This window comes from Oncorhynchus nerka, linkage group LG18 (genome assembly GCF_034236695.1).
Source record: "Oncorhynchus nerka isolate Pitt River linkage group LG18, Oner_Uvic_2.0, whole genome shotgun sequence".
NCBI lineage: Eukaryota > Metazoa > Chordata > Actinopteri > Salmoniformes > Salmonidae > Oncorhynchus > Oncorhynchus nerka.
In genome coordinates, this window is record NC_088413.1 from 63,967,009 (window position 1) to 63,993,432 (window position 26,424).

General features: G+C 45.5%; 1 protein-coding gene across 1 annotated transcript in view; it reads left to right on the forward strand.

The window, feature by feature from the left end:
- LOC115115556 (rho guanine nucleotide exchange factor TIAM2-like) overlaps positions 1-26,424 on the forward strand; it is a 170,132-nt gene that overhangs the window by 43,787 nt on the left and 99,921 nt on the right. The window lies entirely within an intron of this gene.

Sequence of the window (26,424 nt, forward strand, 5' to 3'; positions counted from 1 at the left end):
TAACCTTTATTTAACTAAGCAAGTCAGTTAAGAACAAATTGTTATTTACAATGACAGCCTATTTACAAAACATTTGGTTTTAAACGTTTTGAAATTTCACAGTATCAACTTTGCTGTAGCTTTCTTTTATGCCTGCTACTTTACTGCAGACACGGTCAATCTGTGCCATCCCATTTGCCAGCGGTAGGCCTATAGTGCACTTCATTTGCTCTCTAGGCCCGCTGGGAAGGTAGAGTTTGTACCTTCAGACACTTTAAGTGGTTCAAAATAGCAACAGTTCACCTATCCGGCCCGCAGGTCAGCTGAATCGGGTCTACCTCCCTCCAACAGCCCGAGACAAATAAATAAAAAGAACAGAAGGCTTTATCATTGTTTTTTTTTTACAGAAATGTTTGGTGATTGACTAGGAATGCCTTGGAGATCGCAATCGACCGGTTGGTGACTACTGCTCTAGAAAGTTGAGTGAAGTTCAATCTCCCTATGTGGGCTTATATTTCTGTGTGCGGCAGTATCGGGGAACAACACGGACGGCTTAGAGGGAACATTGGATCCAACCCAACTTTGCAATTTAGTGAAAGTTCATCAAATGATCACATATGACCACCAAGCACTTCTGGACATCAGATCGACAGTTACTAATCTCGACTTCAAATACGACTTCAACTCTGATTCAACTGTTCCACTGTTCATACGGGACCTTATTCCTTAGTTCCATGGGCTACCAAAATGCTGCAGGCGTAGATGCAAGAGAAGAGGTGGAGTCCTGGTGAAATTGAGAAGAGCAAACTGAACGGCGCTCCCCTCCATTCTATTGGCAAATGTCCAGTCACTCGAGAATAAGATGGATGAGCTTCTTTGAGAGTCTCCTATCGGAGAGACTTGAAAAGCTGCAATATTATGTCTTTTTGAAATGTGACTGGATGATGACCCTATGCACATAGTACTCAGTTGATTCTCCATGCAGCAGTAGGATTGGATGGTGGCAATGGGGTAGTCAAATAGAGGAGTGTGTTTTTTAATAAATAACTGGTGTGCTGCTTCAAGTGAGAAGGAATTCTCAAAAATGTATCCAAACCAAAAACCATGGATTACAGGCAATGTCCATGCTGGGCTAAAGACTAGAGCTACCGCTTACAGGGACATGAACACATACAATAAAAACCCGCTACGACCTCCGACATATCAAACATGAAAAAGGCAATATAAGCGGAAGGGGGAATCCTATTACACCGGCTCCGACGCTCGTTGTATGTGGCAGGGCTTGCAGATGATAACAGATTGCAAAAGGAAACCAGGCCGCGATGCAGAACTCTTAAACGAGCTAAATGCCTTTTATGGTTGCTTCGAAGAATATAACACTGCCTTGCGTGAAAGCCCTATTTTCCGGTGACTGTGTGATCCCGCATTATCGTGGCCGGTGTAAGCAAAACATTTAAACAGGTGAACAATCACAAGGCTGGAATACCAGGGCTTATTCTCAAAGCATGCACAGAATTGCTGGCGAGTGTGTTCTCAGACATTTTCCTTGTTCCACTCTGTAATCTCAACATGTTTCAAGCTGACCACCTGTTCCCAAGAGCTCAAGGTAACCAGCCTAAATGACTATCGCCCTGTAGCACTCACATCTGTAATTATGAAGTGCTTTGAAAGGCTGGTCATGCCACATATCAACACCATCCTCCCAGACACCCTGGACCCACTCCAATTCGTATACTGCCCCAACAGATCCACAGATGATGCAATCTCAATTGCACTTCACACTGCCCTCTCCCACCTGGACAAGAGGATAAATAGCTATGTGAGACTGCTGTTCATAGACTACAGCTCAGCGTTCAACACCATAGTCCCCTTGAAGCTCATCACAAAGCTAGGGACCCTGGGACTGAACCCATCGCTCTGCAACTGGATCCTGGACTTCCTGACGGGCCAGCCCCAAATGGTGAGGGTAGGCAACAACACCTCTGCCAAGCTAACCCTCAACATGGTTGGCCCCTCAGGGGTGTGTGCTTGGTCCCCTCCTGTACTCCCTGTTCACACACCACTGCGTGGCCACGCACGACTCCAACACCAAGTTTGGCCTGATCACTGATGACGATGAGACAGCCTACAGGGATGAGGTCAGACTTAGCAGTGTGCTGCCAGGACAACAACCTCTCCCTCAAAGTTAGTAAGACCAAGGAGCAGTCCATAGTGGAGTAAAGGAGAAAAAGGGGAGAGCACACCCTTATTGACAGGGCTGTAGTAGAGCACATTGAGAGCTTCAAGTTCCTTGGTGTCCACATCACTATGGACATAACATGGTCCACACACACCCGCACATTCGTGAAGAGGGGACAGCAGGGCCACTTCCCCCTCAAGAGGCTGAAAAGATTTGTCATGAGTCCTCGGATCATCAAAAAGTTGTACACCTGCACCATCGAGAGCATCTTAACTGGCTGTATCACCGCTTGGTATGGACAGCCCAGTTCATCACTGCCATCCAGGACCTCTTTATCAGGCGGTGTCAGAGGAAGGCCCGAAAAATTGCCAAAGACTCCAGCCACCCAAGCCATGTCCGCTCTTGTAACAACAGGCTCCGAGACAGCTTCTACCCCCAGGTCATAAGACTGCTAATAGCCTATTGTACCCTAACTATCTGCACTGACCCTATATACACACCATATACATACTCGTTCACACACACACTACATTGACACTCCCACACAAACTCACATTCGGAAAGTATTCAGAACCCTTGACTTTTTCCACATTTTGTTACGTTACAGCCTTATTCTGAAACGGATTAAATAATTGTTTTTCCTCATCAATCTACACACAATACCCCATAATGACAAAGTGAAAACAGGTTTTTAAATTCAATTGACTGGACATGATTTGGAAAGGCACACACCTGTCTATATAAGGTCCCACAGTTGACAGTGCATGTCAGAGCAAAAACCAAGCCATGAGGTCGAAGGAATTGTCGTAGAGCTCCGAGACAGGATTGTGTTGAGGCACAGATCTGGGGAAGGGTACCAAAAAATGTCTGCAGCATTGAAGGTCCCCAAGAACACAGTGGCCTCCATCATTCTTAAATGGAAGGAGTTTTGATCCACCAATATTCTTCCTAGAGCTGGCCAAACTGAGCAATTGGGGGGAAAGGGCCTTGGTCTGTAAGGTGACCAAGAACCCGATGGTCACTCTGACAGAGCTCCAGAGTTCCTCTGTGGAGATAGGAGAACCTTCTAGAAGGATAACCATCTCTGCAGTACTCCACCAATCAGGCCTTTATGGTAGAGTGGTCAGACGGAAGCCACTCCTCAGTAAAAGGCACATGACAGCCCGCTTGGAGTTTGCCAAAAGGCACCTAAAGGACTCTCAGACCATGAGAAACAAGATTCTCTGGTCTGATGAAACCAAGATTTAACTCTTTGGCCTGAATGCCAAGTGTCACGTCTGGAGGAAACTTGGCACCATCCCTATGGTGAAGCATGTTGTTGGGATGTTTTTCAGAGGCAGGGACTGGGAAAGTAGTCAGGATCGAGGGAAAGAGCAACGGAGAAAAGTACAGAGAGATCCTCAGGACCTCAGACTGGGGCGAAGGTTCACCTTCCAACAGGACAACGACCCTAAGCTCACAGCCAAGACAGCATAGGTGTGGCTTCAGGACAAGTTTCTGAATGTCTTTGAGTGGCCCAGCCAGAGCCCGGACTTAAACCCAATCTAACATCTCTATAGAGACCTGAAAATAGCTGTGCAGCAATGCTCCCCATCCAACCTGACAGAGGTTGAGAGGATCTGCAGAGAAGATTGGGAGAAACTCCTCAAATAAAGGTGTGCCAAGCTTGTAACGTCATACCCAAGAAGACTCAAGGCTGTAGTTGCTGCCAAAGATGCTTCAACAAAGTTCTTAGAAAAGGGTCTGAATACTTATGTATTATTATGTAAATGTGATATTTCAGGGATTTTTAAAAATAAATTTGCCAACATTTCTAAAAACCTGTTTCTGCTTGGTCATTATGTGGTATTTTGTGTAGATTGATGAGGGGGAAAAAACGGTTGAAATCATTTTAGAATAAGGCTGTGACGTAACAAAATGTGGAAAAAGTCTAGGGGTCTGAACATTTTCCAAATGCACTGTACATACACATTACACCCACATACACACACTTTTACACTCATCGTTTGCTGCTGCTACTCTGTTCTTCATTTTAATCTTATTATTATCTATCATGTTGCCTAGTCACTTCACCCGGTCTTCATGCACATTGAAATGGTACTGGTATTCCATGTATATAGGTCCATTATTGTGGATTTTGTTTTATTCCTCGTGTTACTATTTAATTTGTATTTTTAAACTCTCCAACGTTAGGAAGGGCTCCTAAGCAAGCATTTCATGGTAAAGTCCACACCAGTTGTATTTGGAGCATGTGACAAAATACATTTGATTTGATTTATTATTCTGGCCGCCTCCACCCCACTGCACTGCCAGAAAAGGCTGGGGTAAGTGCTTAATCAGCATAGCTCCTCCCCCTGTGCATTTTGGCCTGTTTAACGTCAGGAAACAACATAATTTATCAACGATAGGTCCCATAGATTCCTGGGGCTAGTTATTGCTGAGATAAAGGTCTAGTGAAATTATGACACAGCTGCATTGAGCTACTCAGTGTAGCTCGATGCAGCATCCTGCATTGCAACCCACTACAGTAGTTTTTCTACCTCAAACAGACTGAGTCAGTCAATACAGATGAATGATGGAATCATTACCTGGGCTTGTCAACGCATTCAAAAATCTTGCACCTGAGTGCAAAGATTAAATCTGTACAGATTCATAGAGATGATTCATGAGAATACAGTGTGATCCTCGTCTGCATCCTTCCTCCCACCTAGTGTATCTTCCAGGCAGGCAGGTCAGCTCAGTGCTTACCTCCCAGCAGGAGACTGGCCTCAGGGGTGGAGGAGAGAAGGCTGCAGTGCATACACTCAGTAATACACACACACAGAGCCAGCCAGCCCTCCCTCACACTGCAATAAAAGCCTAACATCCATGGGAACTCACGCTCTAACAGTATTAACAGTTATTATGGTAGTGTGGTGGAAAAAGGGCAGCCCTGCTAATGGAATTCTGTTTCAGTGTGCCTCTGGAATCACTGGTATTCACAGATGGCCTAACAAAACACAGCCCTTGAAGGTCATCTCAAACATAGTGAACTAAGATGTTTTGTTATATTATTCTCTAGTATAATTAACACAGGCTAAGGTGATAATGATTTACCGATTCTTATTAGAGCATAACCCAAGCCTTTTACCATGTGATCAAGCACTCTATCAGCATGGTGTCTGTAAATAAGAATGTAGCGTGGGGAGGTGGGAGCTTGGTTACACGGTTCCATGCTTGCTTAAGCCATTGATTACTATCCCTACAGTATGTTGGAGCGTGTATCTGCCAAGGCCAGAGCCATAGACTTGTATTATTTGATTTACACAACATGCCTACCACTTTGAAGATGCAAAATATTTTTGGTGAAACAAACAAGAAATAAGACAGAAAAACAGAAAACTTGAGCGTGGATAACTATTCACCCCCCCAAAGTCCATACTTTGTAGAGTCACCTTTTGCAGCAATTACAGCTGCAAGTCTTTATGGGGTATGTCTCTATAAGCTTGGCACATCTAGCCACTCAGATTCTTGCCCATTCTTCAAGGCTAAACTGCTCCAGCTCCTTCAAGTTGGATGGCTTCCACTGGTGTACAGCAATCTTTAAATCATACCACATATTCTCAATTGGATTGAGGTCTGGGCTTTGACTAGGCCATTCCAAGACATTTAAATGTTTCCCCTTAAACCACTCGAGTGTTGCATTAGCAGTATGCTTAGGGTTATTGTCCTGCTGGAAGGTGAACCTCCGTCCCAGTCTCAAATTTCTGGAAGACTGAAACAGGTTTCCCTCAAGAATTTCCCTGTATTTAGCGCCATCCATCATTCCTTCAATTCGGACCAGTTTCCCAGTCCCTGCTGGTGAAAAACATCCCCACAACATGATGCTGCCACCACCATGCTTCACTGTGGGGATGGTGTTCTCGGGGTGATGCGGTGTTGGGTTTGCGCCAGACATAACGTTTTTCCTTGATGGCCAAAAAGCACAATTTTAGTCTCATCTGACCAGAGTACCTTCTTCCATATGTTTGGGGAGTCTCCCACATGCCTTTTGGCAAACACCAAACATGTTTGCTTATTTTTGTCTTTAAGCAATTGCTTTTTTTCTGGCCACTCTTCCGTAAAGCACAGCTCTGGAGTGTATGGCTGAAAGTGGTCCTATGTACAGATACTCCAATCTCCGCTGTGGAGCTTTGCAGCTCCTTCAGGGTTATCTTTGGTCTCTTTGTTGCCCCTCTGATGCCCTCCTTGTCTGGTCTGTGAGTTTTGGTGGGCGGCACTCTCTTGGCACATTTGTTGTAGTGGCATTCTTTCCATTTTTTAATAATGGATTTAAATGGTCCTCCGTGGGATGTTCAAAGTTTCAGATATTTTTTTATAACCCAACCCTGATCTGTACTTCTCCTCAACTTTGTCCCTGGCCTGTTTGGAGAGCTCCTTGGTCTTCATAGTGCCTCTTGCTTGGTTGTGCCCCTTGCTTAGTGGTGTTGCAGACTCTGGGGCCTTTCAGAACAGGTGTATATATACTGAGATCATGTGACACTTAGATTGCACACAGGTGGACTTTATTTAACTAATTATGCAACTTCTGAAGGTAATTGGTTGCACCAGATCTTATTTAGGAGCTTCATAGCAAAGGGGGTGAATACATAAAGGGGCTTCATAGCAAAGGGGGTGAATACATAAAGGGGCTTCATAGCAAAGGGGGTGAATACATAAAGGGGCTTCATAGCAAAGGGGGAGAATACATAAAGGGGCTTCATAGCAAAGGGGATGAATACATAAAGGGGCTTCATAGCAAAGGGGTTGAATACATAAAGGGGCACTGTATATTTTTGCAAGGCACTGTATGCCAAGTAGGTTCATGCCACACACAACCCCCACACAGTCCCAGAGAGGCATAGCAGATGCTGACCTCTGCTAGTCTAGAGTACCCAGCAGGGGAGAATTAATAGGAGTGGAACAGAAATAATTCATTCCCTAGCTGGCAGTGGTACACAGATGGAGATGATTATCTGATGAGGCAGTCTGAGGCAGAGAAGTTCCCTATTGTGGGGAATGTCATTAGACTTTGGTTCACAAACTACAGTAGGTAGTTTGGTCTTGAATTTTTTTTTTATACTATGGCATGAGATGGAATCACCCTATCTCCTCTTCACAATCTATTCACAATTGGTCCCGTGTGGCTCAGTAGAGCATGGCGCTTGCAATGCCAGGGTTGGGGGTTCAATTCCCACGGGGACCGATTCGAAAAAGTAAGAAAAAAATGCTTGCACTCACTACTACTTTAAGTCTCTCTAGATAAGAGTGTCTGCTAAATTACTCAAATTTAAAATATCTTTCCCTCTGTTCCAGAAATCTACAAATATGTTCTTTCTTCTGTTTTCTTTGTACTAATGAGCATGTGATGTATACAGTACAGGAGTATGCGCTTGCAGTATGTGGACCCTGGATCGAGAACCCAGTTTCTGTAGTATAGAAGACAGTGTAGGTGCACTAGTTGTCCACTAGGGGTCAATGTGGGGCTACTGCAGTCACAGGTCTGTCGGTATGTGGCCTTGTTCTTCAGTCGTAACTCGTGTGCAACAGACAGACAAAGCTGAAAATGTGCAGTGCTCACCTCTTACACAGCTTGTCACAGTTTAATAGTCTCCATACTGTAGGACACAGAGTTCTCTACACAAAACCTGCTGAAATATGGTACTGCAAGGCATGGAAATTGTTTGAGCATATTTACTATGGATCTCTGATGCATATTCTCTTTATCTTTTAAGATCAGTTAGGAAAAGATAAGGGGGGGAAAGGAAAGCAAGACACAAGTCTGGTACTTGTCCTAAATGCTGATTTTGGTCTGCTACATTCTTAATGAATCAAAGTCATTGATTAGACACCCAGTAAATCAGAGAGAGAGGGAGGGCGAGAGAGTAGATGAGTCCACTGAGGTACGTGCTGTCGGTTGGTTGGTGGAATCCCTATCTGAGCTCCAAGGCTGGCATAGTAATTATTCCCTCTATGGGACTCTGTATAACTCAGCTGCCTTCAGGAGGACTTGGTCAGGGTCTTTCCTATCACACACAGCAGGCTGGCTAGCTCCCATCTTCATGGCCCACAGAGCTGTCTCACCTCACTCAGAGGCAATATCTGGGCTGACAAATTAACAGACAAAGGAGTAAGATTTTTTAGTTCAGTGGCTGGAGAACACTGATCTTATGCAATGGGTATAGAATCTAGTTACCAAGGAGAACACTACTTTTAAAGAGAAGCCTTGAATTTTACATTCAGAAGTACACTACATGACCATTAGTATGTGGACTGGATACCTGCTCGTCGAATATCTCATTCCAAAATCATGAGCATCAATATGGAGTTGGTCCCCCCTTTGCTGCTATAACATCCTCCACTCTTCTGGGAAGGCTTTCTACTAGATGGTGGAACATTGCTGCATGGACTTGCTTCCATTCAGCCACAAGAGCATTAGTGAGGTCAGGAACTGATGTTGGGCGATTAGGCCTGGCTCACAGTCGGCATTCCAATTCATCCCAAAGGTGTTTGATGGGGTTGAAGTCAGGGGTCTGTGCAGGCCAGTCAAGTTCTTCCACACTGATCTCAGCAAACTATTTCTGTATGGACCTTTGCTTTCTGCAGGGGGGCATTATGCTGAAACAGAAAAGGGCCTTCCCCAAACTGTTATCACAAAGTTGGAAGCATAGAATCGTCTAGAATGTCATTATATGCTGTAGCGTTAAGATTTCCCTTCATTGGAACTAAGGGGCCTGAACCATGAAAAACAGCCCCAGACCATTATTCATCCACCACCAAACTTCACAGTTGGCACTATCCGTTGTGGCAGGTTAGCGTTCTCCTGCCATCTGCTAAACCCAGATTCGTCCGTCGGATTGCCAGATGGTGAAGCGTGATTCATCACTCTAGAGAACATGTTTCCACTGGTACTGAGTCCAATGGATGCGAGCTTTACACCACTCTAGCCAATGCTTGGCATTGTGATCTAAGTCTTGTGTGCCGCTGCTCGGTCATGGAAACCTGACGAACAGTTATTGTGCTGACGTTGGCAGTTTGGAACTCGGTAGGGAGTGTTGCAACTGAGGATAGACGATTTTTACGCGCAAAGCGCTTCAGCACTCAGCAAGCCCGTTCTGTGAGCTTGTGTGGCCAACCACTTCGCAGCTGAGCCGTTGTTGCTCATCAGAGTTTCCACTTCACAATAACAGCTTAGCAGGGCCTACATTTGAAGAAACTGACTTGTTGGACAGGTGGCATCCTATGACGGTGCCACATTTTAAAGTCACTGAGCTCTTCAGTAAGGCACACAATTGGCCCAGTGCCGTTAGGGTTTGGCCGGGCTAGGCCGTCATTATAAATAAGAATTTGTTCTTAACTGACTTGCCTAGGTTAAATAAAGGTTAAATAAAAAGGCCATTCCACTGCCAATGTTTGTCTATGGAGATTGCATGTCTGTGTGCTCGATTTTATACACCTGTCAGCAACGGGTGTGGCAGAAATGGCCGAATCCACTGATTTTAAGGGGTGTTCACATACTTTTATATATACAGTGCATTCGGAAAGTATTCAGACCCCTTGACTTTTTCCACATTTTGTTACGTTACAGCCTTATTCTAAAATGGATTAAATTGTTTTTCCCCCTCATCAATCTACACACAATATCCCATAATGACAAAGAAATAATATGTTTTTAGAAATATTGGCAAATGTATTAAATATAAAATATCACATTTACATAAGTATTCAGACCCTTTACTCAGTACTTTGTTGAAACACCTTTGACAGTGATTACAGCCTTTAGTCTTCTTGGGTATGATGCTACAAGCTTGGCACACCTGTGTTTGGGGAGTTTCTCCCATTCTTCTCTGAAGATCATCTCACCTTCTGTCAGGTTGGATGGGGAGCGTCGCTGCAACGCTGTTTTCAGGTCTCTCCAAAGATGTTAGATCGGGTTCAAGTCCGTGCTCTGGCTGGGCCACTCAAGGACATTGAGACTTGTCCTGAAGCCACTCCTGCGTTGACTTGGCTGTGTTATTAGGGTCGTTGTCCTGTTGGGAGTTTAATCTTCATCCCAGCCTGAGGTCCTGAGGATCTCTCTGTACTTTGCTCCATTAATCTTTCCCTTGATCCTGACTAGTCTCCCAGTCCCTGCCGCTGAAAAACATCCCCACAGCATGATTCTGCCACCACCATTCTTCACTGTATGGATGGTGCCAAGTTTCCTCCAGACGTGACGCTTGGCATTCAGGCCAAGAGTTCACTCTTGGTTTCATCTTGTTTCTCATGGTCTGAGAGTCCTTTAGGTGCCTTTTGGCAAACTCCAAGCGGGCAGTCAAGTGCCTTTTACTGAGGAGTGGCTTGCTTCTGACCACTCTACCATAAAGGCCTGATTGGTGTTGTGCTGCAGAGATGGTTGTCCTTCTGGAAGGTTCTCCCATCTCCACAGAGGAGCTCTGTCAGAGTGACCATCAGGTTCTTGGTCACCTCCCTACCTCCCCTGATTGCTAAGTTTGGCCGGTAGGCCAGCACTAGGAAGAGTTTTAGTAGTTCGAAACGTATTCCATTTAAGAATGATGGAGACCACTGTGTTCTTGGGGACCTCCAATGCTGCAGACATTTTTTGGCACCCTTCCACAGATCTGTGCCTCAACACAATCCTGTCTCGGAGCTCTACGACAATTCCTTCGACCTCATGGCTTGGTTTTTGCTCTGACATACTCTGTCAACTGTGGGATCTTATATAGACAGATTGTACCTTTCCAAATCATGTCCAATCAATTGAATTTACCACAGGTGGACTCAAGTCAAGTTGTAGAAACATCTCAAGGATGATCAATGGAAATAGGATGCACTTCAGCTCAATTTCGAGTCTCATAGCAAACGGTCTGAACACTTATGTAAATAAGGTATCTGTTTATTTATTTATTTTTATTCAAAAAAACTGTTTGTGCTTTGTGATTATGGGGTATTGTGTGTAGAATGATGAGAAAAAGTGAAGGGGTCTAAATACTTAACGAATGCACAGTATAAAGTACATAGTGAGTGAGGTGAGCACCATTTCGATATTGCTCTGAGTGTGCTGAAAGTATTAAGCTACTCTTGGGAAATGGAAGTTCAATTAAAAATATATATTTTGCTTAGGGCTGAAGCAGGCAGCCAGCTCACAATCTCAGGGACGGGCTCTGTTTACAGATCAGTCTCCTGGATGTTTGCAGAATGGGGAGGTTTCTTATCTAGAGTTCACATGGTAATTTCTGCTATCACAGCCTGAACACTAATACAAGTGTTTGTCGGTACAGTGTCAAGATTTCAGTCACCACAATTTAAACCCCAACTACACGTACATGCACTGTTACTGGAAGCCTTCTCTATCAGTTTGTGTGCATGATATCTCAGTAGGTTAAATATCAGCTATTTGCATATGACCTTGTATGCCAGTCAGACATAGAGGGATGACATTCATGAAAAGATGGCGCCAAAGAGGAGGATTGATGTTTTACAGGCTCCTAACCAATTGTGCTATTTTGTTCGATTTCTTTCGTTGTTTGTAACTTATTTTTTAAACTTATTTTGTACATAATGTTACTGCTACCGTCTCTTATGACCGAAATTAACTTCTGGACATCAGAAGGGTAGTGCGTACTGCCCAGTACATCACTGGGGCCAAGCTTCCTGCCATCCAGGACCTATATAATAGGCAGTGTCAGAGGAAAGCCCATAAAATTGTCAGAGACTCCAGTCACCCAACTCAGACTGTTTTCTCTGCTACCGCACGGCAAGCGGTACCGGAGCGCCAAGTCTAGGACCAGAAGGCTCCTTAACAGCTTCTACATTAACAGCTTGTGGAGGCAGGTAGCCTAGTGGTTAGAGCGTTGAACTAGTATCCGAAAGGTTGTAAGATCGAATCCTCAAGTTGACAAGGTAATTGATCTGTTGTTCTGCCCCTGAACAAGGCAGTTAACCCACTGTTCCTAGGCTGTCATTGAAAATAAGAATTTGTTCTTAACTGACTAAAATACCTTCAAGCCATAAGACTGTTGAACAATCAATCAAATGGCCACCGGACTATTACATTCACCCCCCCCCCATTTTGTAACTGCTGCTACTTGCTGTTTATTAGTATCTATCTATGCATAGTCACGTCACCCCTACCTACATGTACAAATTACCTCAACTAACCTGTACCCTCTCACACTGACTCGGTACCGGTACCCCCTGTATATAGCTTCGTTATTGTTACTTTTTACTTTAGATTATTTGTTAAATGTTTTCTTAACTCTTCTTTAACTGCACAAGGCCTACACTTGTTGTATTCGGTGCATGTGACAAATAAAGTTTGATTTGACTTTGCCAGGGATGGCAGGTTTCTCCAACACTCGTTAGGCTGTCAGTCTCATTAGTAAACCACCTCTCAGTGATTCTGTTCTTTGTCTGAAATAGAGAGGCAGGTATGAGGGGCCGGGGTTAGGATTCAGAGTTCAGGGCTCATCACCCCTCGCAGAGTTCAACAGGTCCAAGGGGGGAGAATAAAAGACTATGGGAAAGGAGCAGGAAGTTGTCAGTCAAGGAGATGATGTTAACAAGCTAAATACTCTCAATCTCGGAGAGAGAGGAGAGGACTCAATCATATCTCACCGCAGGCACAGGGTCTTGGGAGCTTCTTAAACCTGCTCGGCGAGAGAAAGACAGGAGGGATGGAGAGCGGTGTGAATATGCTGAGTAAGCAAGCAAGTGCTCGATAGAGCTGCACAGTAGGCTTGAAATTGGGAATTTCTAAACTTGAAACGTAGCATGGCAAGACTGACAGAGAGAGATTGCAGATTACAGTTGGACATTCCCGTCAGCCTTCCGCCACCACAGTCCCACACACAAAAACTAAGTGTTGTCTCCAAACAGGACCTCAGTACGTGTTTCTGCCGTTGTTTTGAAGGAAGAGTCAGTAAAAGCTACTTATTATGTTGGCAGACTAACACAGTGCCTCAGGACATGCCACCTGGTTGAGCACCCTCTGAGCATAACATTTCATTGTTTCCAATCCCAGGGAATTGCTGTGTGAGTGGTTGTGTGAGCCCAGTCAGAGGCTGTCCCTTTCCCCTAACTATGTTCACATAAAACACACAACTGGTGATTAGCCCTGGAGGGCTGCTTGTTTTGCGGTTTCTTTATTACGGGCGGAGCAGATTGCCTCATGGGAATGGGACTTCATTCATCATAAACATACACTGTTAAAACGTCAACTTCCTCTGAGTCATTTGATTCATAAACATAGACAATATATTGAGGTTACCAATGCAATATCAAATTCTTTATACACAATTCCAGTTTGTAAATCAAATGTCATAGCATCTTTGCATGTTGTGCAAGTGATTGAAAGCAGGAAAAGCCTTTATACTCCAAAAAGGATGGAGCCCACAGAACCCCCCTCTCTGATTGTGAACCCTGAAGGTCACTGTGTAGACGTCTTCAGAGAAAAGCCTGCCTTTTGATCCGATCAATTGAAGCCATATCTGCCCTCTCAATCTCAGCGCCCATGCTCACACAAAGCAGGAAATCCAATGCCGTGCTCATGAGTTAACCCCGTGTGGAGTGCTTCAAACCGCCTCCCCTCCCGTGGCTCGCTCTAATCTGGCGCGTGGCTCTCATCAATATTGCCCACGAGGGTTCCTCTACCCCACTGATGGGGCTGAAACATTTATGATCATGTTTATTAAAGACCAGTGAGCATCTGTGGTCCCTTGGGAACATCCCATGCCTTCCCCCCTCCATATTTAATCTGATTGATTAGTATCCAGTGCTCGAAATGGAAATGGCCATCGTCAGTTAACGAGGCCTCAGATATGTATCCACTCATCTGTTAAATAGAGACGGTTCCATCCTCTCTGATGACTGGGGCTGAACTCTCTGAGGGGCTGAGGAATGAATGTCCTCTGGGATGACACCTGTGACAGTCTGGCCCTGTGGCAGGAAGGAACAGGACCTGATCTGGAGCAGATGCCATTAATGTAAGCCAGAGACTGACAAGCCAGGGTTGAAGGTCTATGGCCTAGAGAGCATGGAGGATTGGGAAACATGTCTCTTCACACTGTTGCATTCTTCTCTCCTCTCAGCCTTGCTTCATGCACTTGCTTCCCCCCCATGATGCACTACATACACCTTCCTAATATTGAATTGCACCCTCCCCTTTTGCCCTCAGAACAGCCTCAATTCATCGGGGCAATGACTCTACAAGGTGTCGAAAGAGTTCCACAGGGATACTGGCCCATGTTGACTCCAAGGCTTTCAACAAATTAGCTGGATGTCCTTTGGGTGGTGGACCATTCTTGTTGTGTGAAAAACTCAGCAGTGTTGCTGTTCTTGACACAAACCGGTGCGCCTGGCACCTACTACCTGTTCACCCTCTGAATGGCATACACACCTTCTGTCTTAATTGTCTCAAGGCTTAAAAATCCTTCTTTATTAACCTGTCTCCTCCCCTTCATCTACATTGATTGAAGTGGATTTAACAAGTGACATCAATAAGGGATCATAGTTTTCACCTGGATTCACCTGCTCAGACTGTCATGGAAAAAGCAGGTGTTCCTAATGTTTTGTACACTCAGTGTATGTGGAAAACTATGTGCTGCCCCACAGCATACATGGCATCTGCAAATTAGATGACAGATGAACGATGGGATGGTGTATAGATGAGTGCTGATGCTGCATAGTGTCCCCCTGCTGCACCCTCCTCTCCTGAACAGGACGATTTATTACCAGACGCTCTTTGTTCCAATCAGGCCTGACAACGAGGACTTTCTCTCTGTGGGCTGCATGGCGTATCGATCGGGAGGGGGTGAGGAGGAGGGAGGTGGGGGGCGTGCTGGAAGGGGGCAGGGTGAGGAGGATAGAGGTAGGTTGGTAGTGGAGAGGGGTGGGGTGAGGAGGTGGGGTGGTAGTGGAGAGGGGTGGGGTGAGGAGGGTGGTGGAGAGGGGTGAGGAGGAGGGGCGGTGGGGTGGTAGTGGAGAGGGATGGGGTGAGAAGGGTGGTGGAGAGAGGGGTGAGGAGGGAGGTGGGGTGATGTGGTAGAGGAGAGGGGTGGCCCTGGGGTTAGGAGGAGGGAGGTGGCGTTGTAGTGGAGAGAGGTGGGGTGAGGTGGATGGAGGTGGGGTGGTGCTTGAGAGGGGGTTGCAGGGGTTAGCTTATGCATAAGTTAACAGGTTTCTGCCCAGCCGTCTGTCTGCCAGCTCCACCCCTCCATACAACCTCACTCCATCCCTGGTCCCTGGAGAGGCCGGTGAAAATGAGAAACATTAACCCGGCACGCACCGGCCGAGAGCTCGTCTCCAATGAGAGTAACATTGAGGGGGAGAGCGCGTCAGGCCTGGGTGGGGAGAGCACACATTTGTCAAGCTGCCAGGACCCATGCTACTGGAGGGGAAAGCTCTGTGCCAGATGAGAGGGAAAGGGTAGCGATAGGCTGCTGCTGCAGTGGATCTGATGAATTGGCTTTTATACACATAGCAGGACTTAACCCACACACACAGACTGAGAGATGCACATATACACACAGGTTAAGTCCTGCTATATCCTACACACACAGACTGAGAGATGCACATATACACACAGGTTAAGTCCTGCTATATCCTACACACACAGACTGAGAGATGCACATATACACACAGGTTAAGTCCTGCTATATCCTACACACACAGACTGAGACTGATGCACATATACACACAGGTTAAGTCCTGCTATATCCTACACACACAGACTGAGAGATGCACATATACACACAGGTTAAGTCCTGCTATCTCCTACACACACAGACTGAGAGATGCACATATACACACAGGTTAAGTCCTGCTATATCCTACACACACAGACTGAGAGATGCACATATACACACAGGTTAAGTCCTGCTATCTCCTACACACACAGACTGAGAGATGCACATATACACACAGGTTAAGTCCTGCTATATCCTACACACACAGACTGAGAGATGCACATATACACACAGGTTAAGTCCTGCTATATCCTACACACACAGACTGAGAGATGCACATATACACACAGGTTAAGTCCTGCTATATCCTACACACACAGACTGAGAGATGCACATATACACACAGGTTAAGTCATATCCTACAGGTTAAGTCCTGCTATCTCCTACACACACAGACTGAGAGATGCACATATACACACAGGTTAAGTCCTGCTATCTCCTACACACACAGACTGAGAGATGCACATATACACACAGGTTAAGTCCTGCTATCTCCTACACACACAGACTGAGAGATGCACATATACACACAGGTTAAGTCCTGCTATCTCCTACACACACAGACTGAGAGATGCACATATCCATACAAGTTAAGTCCTGCTATCTCCTACACACACAGACTGAGAGATGCACATATACACACAGGTTAAGTCCTGCTATCTCCTACACACACAGACTGATGCACATCCTGCTATCTCCTACACACAGACTGAGGATGCACATATACACACAGGTTAAGTCCTGCTATCTCCTACACACACAGACTGAGAGATGCACATATACACACAGGTTAAGTCCTGCTATCTCCTACACACACAGACTGAGAGATGCACATATACACACAGGTTAAGTCCTGCTATCTCCTACACACACAGACTGAGAGATGCACATATACACACAGGTTAAGTCCTGCTATCTCCTACACACACAGACTGAGAGATGCACATATACACACAGATTAAGTCCTGCTATATCCTACACACACAGACTGAGAGATGCACATATACACACAGGTTAAGTCCTGCTATCTCCTACACACACAGACTGAGAGATGCACATATACACACAGGTTAAGTCCTGCTATCTCCTACACACACAGACTGAGAGATGCACATATACACACAGGTTAAGTCCTGCTATCTCCTACACACACAGACTGAGAGATGCACATATCCATACAAGTTAAGTCCTGCTATCTCCTACACACACAGACTGAGAGATGCACATATACACACAGGTTAAGTCCTGCTATCTCCTACACACACAGACTGAGAGATGCACATATACACACAGGTTAAGTCCTGCTATCTCCTACACACACAGACTGAGAGATGCACATATACACACAGGTTAAGTCCTGCTATCTCCTACACACACAGACTGAGAGATGCACATATACACACAGGTTAAGTCCTGCTATCTCCTACACACACAGACTGAGAGATGCACATATACACACAGGTTAAGTCCTGCTATCTCCTACACACACAGACTGAGAGATGCACATATACACACAGGTTAAGTCCTGCTATCTCCTACACACACAGACTGAGAGATGTACATATGCACACAGGTTAAGTCCTGCTATCTCCTACACACACAGACTGAGAGATGCACATATACACACAGGTTAAGTCCTGCTATCTCCTACACACACAGACTGGGAGATGCACATATGCACACAGGTTAAGTCCTGCTATCTCCTACACACACACAGACTGAGAGATGCACATATACACACAGCAACACACAACACCGAGTTGGAGTGAGTGTCCCACACAGTGGAAGCCGCAGACCCTCGCTGCTGTAATTGGCTGTCGGTCAGAGGAGAGGAGAGTACAGTCGGGTCCTTTTCCTTGTTCATGGAGACTTTAGCGGTGCACACTCACTCTCTTACCATCTGACTGAGTCAGACAGAATACCTCTCCCACACACACTGCCCGGCTCGCTGCAGCCCAGCCCAGCTCAGCAGAGAGCTTAGCACAGCATACAGCCCACAGCCCAGCCCAGCTCAGCAGAGAGCTTAGCACAGCATACAGCCCACAGCATACAGCCCACAGCGTACAGCCCACAGCATACAGCCCACAGCGTACAGCCCACAGCGTACAGCCCACAGCGTACAGCCCACAGCATACAGCCCACAGCGTACAGCCCACAGCGTACAGCCCACAGCGTACAGCCTACAGCGTACAGCCCACAGCATACAGCCCACAGCATACAGCCCACAGCATACAGCCCACAGCATACAGCGTACAGCCCACAGCGTACAGCCCACAGCGTACAGCCCACAGCATACAGCCCACAGCATACAGCCCACAGCATACAGCCCACAGCATACAGCCCACAGCGTACAGCCCACAGTATACAGCCCACAGCATACAGCCCACAGCATACAGCCCACAGCATACAGCCCACAGCATACAGCCCACAGCCCACAGCATACAGCCCACAGCATACAGCCCACAGCATACAGCCCACAGCCCACAGCATACAGCCCACAGCATACAGCCCACAGCATACAGCCCACAGCATACAGCCCACAGCCCACAGCATACAGCCCACAGCGTAGCCCACAGCATACAGCCCACAGCATACAGCCCACAGCATACAGCCCACAGCATACAGCCCACAGCATACAGCCCACAGCCCACAGCACAGCCCACAGCATACAGCCCACAGCATACAGCCCACAGCCCACAGCATACAGCCCACAGCATACAGCCCACAGCATACAGCCCACAGCCCACAGCATACAGCCCACAGCATACAGCCCACAGCGTAGCCCAGCGTAGCAGTGCCACCGCTGGGAAGATAATCAGATAAAAACATTTCAGAGCCTCATGTAGCAGATCCATTATCTATTAACAGCATAATTAATAGCGTAATACTTGTTAAGAACACAGTTGTATCATGTATAAAAACCTTCTAAATAAGCCTGTAATTATCAGAATGGTTGTTTTCTATACCAGATGCAGCAGAACCGGTTGGTGTTTCTAGGTTTTCTCAGCCTGTAAACACGGTTGCCATGGACGCCTCCACAAGGCCTATAAACATGCAGGCTAGAGACAGGCTGGTACAGATCAGACTGTTTTAGTGGCCTGCTGGTACATTATTAACAACTAGCTCCTCCTGGACAGTCAGTCATTTCCTCTGGTCTGTGAGGTGATCTGCCTCTGTGAGGCGGACAGACAGGCGTAGGAACTTACTCATTACTCGTCTGTGATTCTGAATTCACTTTCTATTCTCAGAGATGAGTTGGTTCTTTACAGGGTCTGTAGTTCATTAGTGAAAGGGAAATTAGTATAGCCACAGTCCATGACTTTAATAAGGTACTGTAACTTAACAGACCTCCACTCTACTCACTATGTATGGGTGTGAATGTAGTGCTCAGCAGAGACTCCGGGTGAGGAAGGTGGAAGAGTTACCTTACAAAAAAACACTGTCGGTCACCATTTCTTTATCTGCCTCTCAAATACCTGCCCATAAATGCTATATTTACCTAAAACATAGTTTTCCTCTTTAGTGCAAATCACTGTTGTGGTTGCTTAATTTTGTTTTCAAAATGTATAATAATAATTTATAATAACTCTTTTGAAGTAGAGTTATTCGCTATTTTTAGCTTGTTGCTGCTCTTATTGAGTTAGAATAGGGCAGAATGTGTTATTGCCTTAGAGGTTAAATCATATTAAACTGTTGAGTGGTTTAATGTGATTTAGCTCATTGGAATCAGGCTTGTCCAATTCAGACTTAAATGGAACCTCAGTTCTCAATCGTTGTTTATTTGCTCTATATGTCCGGTTAACTGTAAGCTATGGATAAACTACTAACCCAATAGCGGCTATGGGACACACTGTATAAATGTTGCAGGCCTGTTACACTAGCCCCTTATGGACTTATGTGAATCAATTATGTTGGGTTTGTTCAATAAGAGTCATGTAACTAGAAGTTGTTTAACATGATAAGCGAGTCATTTCAACTCTCACGCAATCACTGACACACATTTACTCAGACACCAGTTATTTAAAAGGCTTAAAAAGGTATTTTGCTTTTATTGATGTGACATTCTCTCGCCCCCTCAGTAACAAATGTCCCTTATTTCAAGACAGAAGACTTTCTCATGCTAGATGTTATATTTGGTCGTCTACATGCCTCTGTGAAGCTACAGTATTAAAGTTGACCCATTATTAATTTAACTGAGGGAATCAGAAATGTTCTGCTGTACATGTTCTTCAGGACATTTTTTATTACTGAGTGGTGTCATGCCACACATCATGCTGACCACTAAACTATATAATTTATTTTCCCATTTTTGGGCATGTCTGACCTGCTACTGTCAGACTACTATGGTCTCATGGCAAGACCAGCAGCATTTTTTCCAACGGGCAATTTCCAAGAGCGTGGCAAAATCATGTACCATAGGTTACTCACAGTATTACACTGAAACAGCAGGGTTCTACTCCAACTTTTCCCTCCAGAGACAATGTCATCAGTTTATAATGCTATAAGCTCTGAGCTATGACTTGATATTCTCATAAATAACTCAAACCTCACACAAATCTTCCATTGATATCAATGCATAACTTGCGTAGTGTGGTCCCGGTCAATAGGTCACCTCATTCCCATCAGACCTAAAATATCACTGTACCTGTGGTTTTGTGTCACTAGGGAGTTTTATGCTCTCTCTTCCTCACACACATTCTCTCTCTCTATTTATATATATATATATATATATATATCGTTAGTTATTGCTACCAGAGCTCAGGAAATCAACAACATGAATACTTCCTCTCTCTCAGTAGTGACGGTGATGACTACAGTTTATCACCCAGCAGACAGACAGTCAGCCCTCCGGACCAGACAGATGATGTGAGCTAGATCCATTAGATCTGGGGGTTTCCTGCGAAAACACATCCAAACAGTTGTCTACTGTATGTCAGCCCTGACAGCATCCAAACACAATGAGGGACGGCACTCACAAGACAATCTACCATGGACACTGTCGTACACCTCTTCACTGTGAAGCCCTGTATTGTACTGCACTGGACTTGTACTGCACTGTGACTGTTGATAAGCTGCTTTGATACAGTTCACTACTAGTTACCATTGATCTCTAATTAGTTGGCTCATTACGAGACTGTAAGCTCCATCACTGGGATTGCATTTAAGACCTGTCTTGGTCAATTACATATAATATGCATTTCAAAGGGGTCTGCTTTAAAAACCACACGTCTGGGTTCATACTACTGTTGTAGTCTATACATATTTTTTTATTTTTTATTTCACCTTTATTTAACCAGGTAGGCTAGTTGAGAACAGGTTCTCATTTGCAACTGCGACCTGGCCAAGATAAAGCATAGCAGAGTGAACAGACAACACAGAGTTACACATGGAGTAAACAATTAACAAGTCAATAACACAGTAGAGAAAAAAGGGGAGTCTATATACAATGTGTGCAAAAGGCATGAGGAGGTAGGCGAATATTTACAATATTGCAGATTAACACTGGAGTGATAAATGATCAGATGATCATGTACAGGTAGAGATATTTGTGTGCAAAAGAGCAGAAAGGTAAATAAATAAAAACTGTGGGGATGAGGTAGGTGAAAATGGGTGGGCTATTTACCAATAGATTATGTACAGCTGCAGCGATCGGTTAGCTGCTCAGATAGCTGATGTTTGAAGTTGGTGAGGGAGATAAAAGTCTCCAACTTCAGCGATTTTTGCAAATCGTTCCAGTCACAGGCAGCAGAGTACTGGAACGAAAGGCGGCCGAATGAGGTGTTGACTTTGGGGATGCTCAATGAGATACACCTGCTGGAGCGCGTGCTACGGATGGGTGTTGCCATCGTGACCAGTGAGCTGAGATAAGGCGGAGCTTTGCCTAGCATTGCCTTGTAGATGACCTGGAGCCAGTGGGTCTGGCGACGAATATGTAGCGAGGGCCAGCCGACTAGAGCATACAAGTCGCAGTGGTGGGTAGTATAAGGTGCTTTAGTGACAAAACGGATGGCACTGTGATAAACTACATCCAGTTTGCTGAGAAGAGTGTTGGAAGCCATTTTGTAGATGACATCGCCGAAGTCGAAGATCGGTAGGATAGTCAGTTTTACTAGGGTAAGCTTGGCAGCGTGAGTGAAGGAGGCTTTGTTGCGGAATAGAAAGCCGACTCTTGATTTGATTTTCGATTGGAGATGTTTGATATGGGTCTGGAAGGAGAGTTTGCAGTCTAGCCAGACACCTAGGTACTTATAGGTGTCCACATATTCAAGGTCGGAACCATCCAGTGTGGTGATGCTAGTCGGGCAAGCGGGTGCAGGCAGCGATCGGTTGAAAAGCATGCATTTGGTTTTACTAGCGTTTAAGAGCAGTTGGAGGCCACGGAAGGAGTGTTGTATGGCATTGAAGCTCGATTGGAGGTTAGATAGCACAGTGTCCAATGACGGGCCGAAAGTGTATAGAATGGTGTCGTCTGCGTAGAGGTGGATCAGGGAATCGCCCGCAGCAAGAGCAACATCATTGATATACACAGAGAAAAGAGTCGGCCCGAGAATTGAACCCTGTGGCACCCCCATAGAGACTGCCAGAGGACCGGACAACATGCCCTCCGATTTGACACACTGAACTCTGTCTGCAAAGTAATTGGTGAACCAGGCAAGGCAGTCATCCGAAAAGCCGAGGCTACTGAGTCTGCCGATAAGAATATGGTGATTGACAGAGTCGAAAGCCTTGGCAAGGTCGATGAAGACGGCTGCACAGTACTGTCTTTTATCGATGGCGGTTATGATGTCGTTTAGTACCTTGAGTGTGGCTGAGGTGCACCCGTGACCGGCTCGAAACCAGATTGCATAGCGGAGAAGGTACGGTGGGATTCGAGATGGTCAGTGACCTGTTTGTTGACTTGGCTTTCGAAGACCTTAGATAGGCAGGGCAGAATGGATATAGGTCTGTAACAGTTTGGGTCCAGGGTGTCTCCCCCTTTGAAGAGGGGGATGACTGCGGCAGCTTTCCAATCCTTGGGGATCTCAGACGATATGAAAGAGAGGTTGAACAGACTGGTAATAGGGGTTGCGACAATGGCGGCGGATAGTTTCAGAAATAGAGGGTCCAGATTGTCAAGCCCAGCTGATTTATACGGGTCCAGGTTTTGCAGCTCTTTCAGAACATCTGCTATCTGGATTTGGGTAAAGGAGAACCTGGAGAGGCTTGGGCGAGGAGCTGCGGGGGGGCCGGAGCTGTTGGCCGAGGTAGGAGTAGCCAGGCGGAAGGCATGGCCAGCCGTTGAGAAATGCTTGTTGAAGTTTTCGATAATCATGGATTTATTTAGCTATTTCTAGCTCTGTCATGTGTAGAATACCGCAGATGCACAGAGGATGATTATAGAAGGTACTTTTTATAGTTTATTCTCCATTTAGAAACGGGACCCAGGCATCCAGTTGTTTATGTGTCTGATTACAATCATACAGTAGACACACACACACACACACACACACACACTCCCTTTGAAATGACTGCATCATTAGACAAAGCGCTCTCATTTCTCCCAGCTAACTACCCATTATATTCCACATGACAAATTGCCATGGCAATTACAGACAGTGAACAGCCCAGGCTATGCTTAGGGTCTGGTATAGTAGTTGGGAATAATGACTGGATCACACTGTACAATAGCCACCCCCGAGAAGAGAAGGGTGAGAAAATCACTTAGCAGGGGGCTGTTCCCCTCCGCACAATTACCATGACGATCCTATTATAGCAGCCATCTTGGGAGATTTAACTGGTGCCAGAAGTGGATGGTGGGACTCTCCATACACGCATTGATACACACATCCTGTGCCGAAGTTGTTCTCAAGTCTCTCAGCCTCAATTCAAACAGGGAAGGGTGATAGCTGTGGAGGGGAGACAGAGGTGTGTCTGTGCGTGTAGGGAAAGTGCTATCTGTCTAGCTGGCGTGGACTGGGACATGCATGGGCTAAACCTCATCCAGGTCAGTGTTATTGTCTGGGGACAGAGAAAGGACCTGATGGAAGACAGGATGTCCGTCAGAGCCTATTAGAGGTAATGAGATGCAGGGTGACTGTGAGCAGAGCAGCAGCCCTCCTGAAAGCTGTCAGACAACAGCAAACAAAGGCTCTGCATGCCACTGTCCAGAATGGACCGTATTACAGGATATTGTACACATGTTATATGGGTTAGGGTAACATGTTATATGGGTTAGGGTAACATGTTATATGTACATATGCACAGTTCATCAAATGGCTAGTGCATTCATCTTAAGATAGCAATGTGGGACAAGCACATATCAGTCATAGTAAGTACATTTTCCTCAAAGTAGCGATCAGCAAAGTCAGAGCTAGTAAGGGGGGGGAGAAACAAGTGCAAGTTTACGAAAGGCTATTATTTGAAGGGGGTGCTGTGGGATTATTTTAAATACTCTTTGAAGAGGTAGGGCTTCAGATGTTTTGGGAAGATGGACAGTGATTCTGCTGTCCTAGCTTCAGGGGGAAGCTGGTTTCACCATTGGGGTGCCAGGACAGAGAAGAGCTTGGACTGGGCTGAGTGGAAGCTGTGAGGGCCAAGAGTCCAGAGGTGGCAGAACAGAGTACTCGGTTTGGGGTGTAGGGTTTGAACATAGCCTGAAGGTAGGGAGGGGAAGTCCCTCTTGTTGCTCCGTAGGTAAGAACCATGGTCTTGTAGTGGATGCGAGCTTTGACTGGAAGCCAGTGGAGTGTGGGGAGGAGCGGGGTGACATGGGAAAATTTGGGAAGGTTGAACACCAGGCGGGCTGCAGCGTTCTGGATAAGTTGCAGGGGTTCGGTGGCCTGGAGAAGGGAGGAGGGGATAGGGTCTACGGGCAGGGGTTCGGTGGCCTGGAGAAGGGAGGAGGGGATAGGGTCTACGGGCAGGGGTTCGGTGGCCTGGAGAAGGGAGGAGGGGATAGGGTCTACGGGCAGGGGTTCGGTGGCCTGGAGAAGGGAGGAGGGGATAGGGTCTACGGGCAGGGGTTCGGTGGCCTGGAGAAGGGAGGAGGGGATAGGGTCTACGGGCAGGGTGTCGTTCGGCCGGACTTCACTCCTTGTATACCGCCTCGTTATTGTTATTTTGTTACTATGTAACATTTAGCTCATCTTTTCTGACTTTTAACTCTGCATTTTAGGGAAAGGGTTCGCAAGTAAGCATTTCACAGTAGTCTACACCTGTTCTATTCCGCATGTGACAAATATATATATTTTTGATGATACAGATCTGTGTCACATCATTTGTTGCTTATATACTGTAACTAACACCCATTATCTGTCAGTCATACATTAAGATGTATGTGACTACAGCATGTAATGACAAAATTGGTCCTATTGAACAAAGGCTGTGAATTGCCAGGGACCTCACGATACGATATTATCACGATGCGATATTATCACGATGCGATATTATCACGATACTTAGGTGCCGATTCTATATGTATTGCGATTCGATACAGTGATTTTATTGTGATTTGATGTTACAAACATATTGCTCACAATATGTCTGCTGCAGAGGGACAAGAGAGAGCCACGAGCAAACTAGTTCTGATCAGTCATGGAAATACAAGTGCTGAAAACAAATTGGAGAACAAGAAGATGGAGAACAAGCTATGAGCTTTGGTGCAGGTGCAGCCAAATGGAGCAAAAATAATATTGCAACATTTTCAAAACAATACAATATATCCTCAAAAATAATATCCCAATATGTAAATGTATCTGTTATTTGAACCAATTACACAGTGATTGTATTACTCCAAGCAACAGAGGTATGGGTTTTTAATTGTATGTATTCCTAACCTTTAGTGATTTATCAAGTTAACATACTGTAATCCTTTGGGATTTCTAAGAAAAGCATAATCAGATCTAATATTAATAACATGACATTGTTGATTAGACAGAGGGCTTCTAGTATAGTCATGAAAATCCCCCCATGGGCAGCCGTGTGCAGAGGAATGAATGAGGCACCATGCTGCTACAGTGTAGACAGACAGTGATGGTCCTACATTAAAGAGCATAGATTGAGATACAGTATCTGCCAGAACAATAGACCAGCCACAGATAAACATCTCCGTTCAGCCCTCAATCTGCTGTAAAGAAACTGATTCGCAGATTAGAGTATTAGTGACTGTGAGGGGGAGACAAACATATAGTGTGTGTTTGTTGGCAGTCATGCAGGTCACAGAGGAGCCAGATAATGTTTATGAACATGGAAGACCAGGAAGACCTGTCCCTCTGGTAGTGTTATCTGGCAAGCATTTACTACAGTGGTCCGTTTACCTGCATCACAGCCACATACAATATCTGCTTATCTATCTTCTTTGTAATTTGTGGTGAAGAAAACGTGTCTGTTTCCGTTTTTTTTGGTGTGCTTATTTGTCGATCACACATTTTTATGTGACAGACAAGACACAACTGTAAAAAATTATATAGGAAAATATGTTCACCTGTGAACAGCAGGCTGCACTCTGCTGGATTCTGCTTGGGG